Source organism: Bos indicus x Bos taurus, chromosome 29 (genome assembly GCF_003369695.1).
Source record: "Bos indicus x Bos taurus breed Angus x Brahman F1 hybrid chromosome 29, Bos_hybrid_MaternalHap_v2.0, whole genome shotgun sequence".
Taxonomy (NCBI): domain Eukaryota; kingdom Metazoa; phylum Chordata; class Mammalia; order Artiodactyla; family Bovidae; genus Bos; species Bos indicus x Bos taurus.
Window position 1 is genome coordinate 13,561,506 of NC_040104.1, and position 6,142 is coordinate 13,567,647.

The 6,142-nt window shown below is 46.1% G+C and overlaps 1 long non-coding RNA gene across 2 annotated transcripts; it reads right to left on the reverse strand.

Annotated features, from left to right (window-relative positions):
• Positions 1-1,046: 1,046 nt before the first annotated feature.
• Positions 1,047-5,620, reverse strand: LOC113886458. Of its 2 annotated transcripts, XR_003509444.1 has the most exons (4): positions 5,006-5,620; positions 3,577-3,923; positions 2,530-2,648; positions 1,047-1,307 (listed from the first exon to the last, which is right to left on the reverse strand). It is a non-coding gene; the product is annotated as an uncharacterized LOC113886458 (long non-coding RNA). The 2 variants fall into 2 exon arrangements; XR_003509443.1 differs by having other exon boundaries at positions 1,047-2,648; positions 5,006-5,615.
• Positions 5,621-6,142: the final 522 nt, after the last annotated feature.

The window sequence follows — 6,142 nt, forward strand, 5'->3', positions numbered from 1 at the left end:
GTATCTAGGCATGCATTTGTGTGTATCTGAATGTGTCCACGTGCCCTGGTGGGAGCATCACTTGGGGTGGCCCTCAGAGGGAGCTGCTTACTGGACCATGGCAATCTGCCAGTGGTGGGTTCAAAACACTGGTGCCCAGTTAGGGTCCCCATTGTGGTAGGTGTGGTTCACCCTGCCAAACATCACCAGGCTGCCATTCTCCCCACAGCTGACAAGAGAAGGAAGAGGGGAGTTTGTTGGAGGAGAATAACACCAGGAAATGTCTGAGAGCTGTGCTTATTCACCCATCAAAGGCACTACTACTCTCCCCATTTTACAGATGTGGAAATTGAGGAACTGGAGGATTCAGTACATCACCCAGGTCACTCACCGGCTAATTAGTGGCAGAGAAGAGGTTTGAAACCGGGCAGCCTGGCCAGACACTGACCACCCAGCTGTGTGAGAGGATCTGGTTCTTTCCAGTGACCTGAGTACTTAGAGATACCATCAGAGGTCACCGAGCTGGAGAGGTCTGGCTTCCCCTTTGCCTAGAATATCATTTTTCCAAAAAGCCCTGGCCCAAGGGCATTATGGGCATGGATTCAAGCTCACCCAGGTTTGGCTTCACAGGCCTGTGCCTATGCTATCCGTGGGGCCCATACTCAACAGGGCCCCATGCCTCTACCATCCCTGTCTTGAAATTTTCAATGCTTATTAAACAAAATGTCCCACAGTTTCATTTTGCACTAGCTCCTGCAAATTTTTTAGCTGGTTCTGGTCTCCTGGTGAAATGTCAGAGAGGAAGGAAATATTCCCAACATCTCTGTCCTTTCTTCCATATCAAATCCATCAGCAAATCCTGTTGCTTTTTCCTCCAACCTATTACCTGACACCTTCCATTGCTTTCCATCTTCTTTCCTCCTTCCTGACCAAGCTGATCCCTTGGAGCCCATGAGCATTGTTCCAATAAAACTTTACTTATAAAAAACCAGTGGCAGTGTTGAGTGGGGCCCTGGTGCCATAGTTACCCTGGGCTAGAATAAAGGAAACTTCTGGGTCAGGTGGTTTATAATTTTTTATGGAACTGAAAGCATCATACAGCTGATTTGTAGCAAGGACTCATCCAGCTCAGACTTTCCTGAGCAGAAAGCAAAGACAGGCTGGGAAAGGACTCCTTGTTTCTTCAGGTTGTCAAAGATGGGAGTGGTCCCTCCAACAGAGAGGTTTGAGTAGCCCAAGCCCAGGATGCCATCAAAGGGTGCATCTTTGAACCTGTACTCTTCATAGCTTAGGCTGAGTGGCTGGGTCACACCAACAAGGTACTCGATCTGTGGGAGAGTAGAGTGTTCCCCCATAAAGGTTTAGGAAGCGAGGCTGGGACTGGGCTGGGGCGCAGCTGTCATTACCACTGCAGAGAATAACTGAGGCCTAGCCATGCCCTGCACTGACTCAGATAGTTAGACCAAGCTGGGATAGGAATTTGGGTTCCATTTGTGTGGGACTATGGATTTTAACAACACCTGCTCTCTGACAAACACCATCTGAGTGAGTCAGAATGGCCTCATGCCTTCTGTATGGGTGCAGCAACCGAGAATCAGGACAGGACCAAACGGTTCCCACATGAGGAAAAAATGTATAGTGAGCAGGGTAGTCTTCTCTTTGGCATCACTATGATCTATTGACAGAAATGGACTGAAATCAAGGCAATGCATTGTGAATTCTGCATCTGCCCAGGAAGACAGAATCCTACAATGTCACTTGCAAGGTTCTTAAGAAAATTCTGTCTGGGAAACATGCTTTTGGGTGTGTGTGTGTGTGTGTGTGTGTTTGAGAAAGAGAGAGAAAAAGAGAGAGTGAGGGGGACAGAAAATACTAAGGCACTTTGGGGTGGCAGGCCAAGGTTTATATTCGATTCTTAAAAGTCCCCTAGTGATAACACATTTGTCAGGCCCCTAGCACATCTGTACCCCCTGCTTTCCCTGCCTGGATACCTGAAGCCTTAGGCTGCCCCTCAAGAACCTCAAATCAGTTTTATCCTCTCCCCAAATAACCTGCACATACTTGGAGCCCTGACTGGCCAGCCTAGGTCCACCACTTACCAGATATGTGACCTTGGCAAGGCCCTTGTTCTCTGCACCTCAGTTTCATTGTCTGTGGAGCTATGATTAGCTATCATGGAGCTAATCATTGTACATGCTGCATGGATTTGTTGCAGAATTAAACAAGTTATTGTCATGAAAGAGCCTGGAGCTTTCTGAGAATATAAAAGTGGGTGCCCTTTCCCCCATCCCTGTCCCAGCAAAATGAACCTTGACCTGCTCACAGGCAAAGGATCAGCAAGTCCACACTCCCAGCCACTCTCTGGATTAGCTGTTCTGGGAGTTTGTGTGTCAGCAGGGGCTCTGTCTCCCCAGGGGGTCCTGACAGGCAGATGGCCAGTCACTAGGGAATTTTGAGAAGGATGGGTTCTGCCAGCTGGTCCAGCATCTGTTTAGTAAGCAGTGGTCACTCCATGACCAGCCCTGACTCAGCTTCTCGTTTCTACATTACCTGAGCAATGTCATAACCAAGAAATCTCTTGATCAACCAAGTACTGTAGTTGACACTGAAAGGCTGACCCACGCATATAAAGGTAGTGGACAAGTGAAGGTCGAAGCTACTGCGTTCATCTGCAGACACAAAAGAACACTGTTGGCCAGGTGCCAAGGATGGAAAAGGGTATGGGAGGGGAAATAAAAGATGGGCAAGGGGGCTGGCACTCTCAGCACTCAAGACTTAGGCAGTAGATGCAGGGTACCCACAAGTCAGATGAGCCCGTGTTGAATATGACCCGGAACTCCTGAGAGGGTGTTCCAGTGTTGATGTTGCTGATGTAGGCCAACTACAGGGGCATGGGAGGGAGGATAGGACAGATCTGACTGCCATGTCCACCCCCGATTCCCAGAGTATTGCCTCCCTCTGTGTGTCCCATGTCCCCTGAAATCACTTTCCAACTGTCCCACCTCACAGTCCCTGCTCAGACTGGTGCCTGATTTAATTTTTTATTTTTTTCTGGGCTGCCTGGCATATGGGATTTTACTTTCCTGACTAAGAATGGAACCCTGCCTTCCTTTATTGGAAGTGTAGAATCTTCACCCCTGGACCACCAGGGAAGTCCTGGTGCCTTCATTTGAGAAGCTTTTCCCAGGTGGCACTCCAAGCTTACCCCAGGCTACATTCCCTAAACTCAAGACTCCTATCAAAACCACACAGGTGGCCCTTCCACTTGACAAGTATTTACTCTTTGACTATTGCTCTGGCTGACCTGTGCATTCTTGAGTAAGAGTCAAGATCTTCTTTCAGATCAATGAACAATAACCATAGTGTTAGACTTTTATGGCATCACATGCAATAGGGGCTTGGTAACTTTTTACTGGTATCGTTCTTGGATCTGTAGAGTCTGAACTTCATCTGCCTGGTTTTCAGACTCGATTTGTAGTTGACTTTATTTGAAGGCATTCCTCACCCTTCATCTATAACTGAGGGGTTCACTTAGTTCAGAAATTACAGTCTCTCTCAAACTAGTGATACATCTTTGGCACAGATATGGATGCTTACCTGCCACCTGATCATTGCTGGGCCCAGTCACCACAGACCAAGAGTTGAGATTGAGAGTGTCTTCTCCTCTGGGAATGGAATCCTTGTTCCCCAGTGTTTCTGCCTCCTGCAGGAGCCCCAGCTCCAACAACCCACCCTAAAAGTCCAGAAGAATCGCAGTGCTAGGGAAGAACACCATCCTCTCAACACTCTCACATCCATGTAGTTCCTCAGGGGCTGAGAAGAGGATTTCTGGTCATCAGCAGTATTCTGGGACAGGCTGTAAGTGTGTTTGTTCCTCAGAGAAATTTTTCAGCAACTTTTCCCTGAGGGTTTCTCACATGGTCTTCATCTTTGTTAGAGGGATTCTTTCACCAAGCATTGGGAAAAGGAAACAAGGAAGGGGCAACAATCAGCTGTTCATGTTATGATATGACTGTAATACCTGGCATTGGAATGGCACTGTATTTTTTAAAGCATTTTTGTAAGTGTCATCTTATCATGAGGCCATGTAAAGACCATGGCAAAGACCTAGGTTTAAATATAGATTCTGTTGAGGTAATCTTGGATAAGCCATTTGGAATCTCAGTTTCTCCCGTAGAAAAAAGATGGAATGTAATAGTCCCCACCCCCCATATGAAATATTTTGGATATTTAGTGAACTGATGAATACAACATACTTGATATAAAAGAGGTCTCAAATATGGTAATGGTAATGGCTGTGGGCATCCCACGATATCTTTCTTAAAGAAACTCAGGCAGGGAGGTAGAAGCAGGATCATTATTCTCTTTTTACGAGGGAGGAATTTCAAATGCAGGGAGTTTATGACTTGGCTGTGGTCGAGATGCTTGTTAGATGTAAAACAGCCCAGAAGCAGTACTCCTGATCTTTCTCCCAGGATCAAGCCGAAGAGAGTGCTCAGAGAGGAAGCCAGGAGATGTGGAATGAAAAAAGGAAGTTGAGACACTAGAGAAGCAAGGAAGAACTTTTTAAAAAGGAAAAAAACTCTGAGCATTCTGCATGCACAGAGACATCCAAAATGTGGAGGGATGAAAGAGAGATACAGAAGTGAAGACACAGATACATACACACAGCTGTGAAGAGAGAGCAGAGAGAAGACCTAGAACCAAAAACAAAAGAAACGCTTTTTCACTGGACACAACATACAGTTGCACACGTTGTGCACTGAACAATTCCAAGAAGTTCCATTTTCATAGAAGTCATGATGTAACTGGAACCCCAAGAGATATGCAAACATGCAGCTCTACCCCAAGGCCCTTGGGCCCCACAGTGCCCATGGGAAAGGACTTATCAATAAGGGAGAGCTGAACTTTAAGACTGTCAGGAAATGATTACATGTCCTTCTAACCCTGCTGGGTGAAAGAATAAAAGGACAACAAGAAAAGTCCCAGAAGGAGAGATGATGCCAATTAACAGCCCCTTACTTACATGACTATGCAGTCTGAGAGGGCCACCGCCACTTCATGGTTCTTTCCTGGGTCCAAGCACTCAGGGAAGATCAAGTTCTGAGCTTGTAGTGGTGCTGAAGATTACCTAGTTATATATGCTCTAATCTGCTCTAATATTCTCTTTTAAGCCACTATGGCCTGATGAGAAATACGTCCTCTGGATAAAATCTTTGCCTCCATCAGCATCTGTGGGGAGTAGACTTGAAAAATTCTCATAATACAGAGAATTCTACTATAGTCATTTCTTTGGGGATTGGCTGAAAGCCAAACTGAACTGTACAACCTGTCTAAGCATGGGGAGACTCTTTCCAACTTGGAGAGAAAACACAGCTAATAATATGATGAAAGTAGATGGTGGGGGCCATGCTAGACATTCCTTATCTCGTGTGGTCTCCCTAGACATGCCACAAGATGTGCATTGCTGTCCTCCATTGGAGAGGAGATGGCTAGGAGGAAAAGACCTCAAAAATTAAAGTGAAGACTTCAAGAGCAGTCTACTGACATTTGAGTGGCTTTAGGTAGTGGGACAGATGGAACAGATCAGGGGCCTCTATGATGTCAACCTGCATCAAAGATCTAGGCTACAGCACTATTATAATTGCACATTTTCAATACTGGAAGAAATGTGATGCTGTTAGGGAAGTTAAATTGAGGAGGTAGTCTTGTTTAGGTTTCAGAAGTAGAGGAGCTGCCTCTGACAGATCTAACTTTGCCTGAATTGGGCCTGGATTACATGCCTACTTGCAGGTACACAAATTGCTACCAGTATGTCAAGTAGCACCTTATATAAGAGAAGAAATTTCCTGGAATTTTCTGGGCCCCTGGAGGCCTGGCCAGCCTCCCAGGGTCTGGAAAACCTTGACTCACAAGGTGAAACAGCATTGTAAAAGTTGAAGGAAAACCAGAGTTGCATTATCCAACACCACCTGATGATAATATCAGTTTGCGGGCTGAAATTATAAGCTGGAACCCAAAAAACTGCAATTTGAAATCTCACTCATGGGGTGGACACACTGCTCAGACCCTTTACCCATTGGGACCCCAGATTGCTGTCATTTGAGCCTTCTAAGTGCTATTCAGGTCTGGATCAGGTTTTTGGCCCAGTTTGGTGATGTGC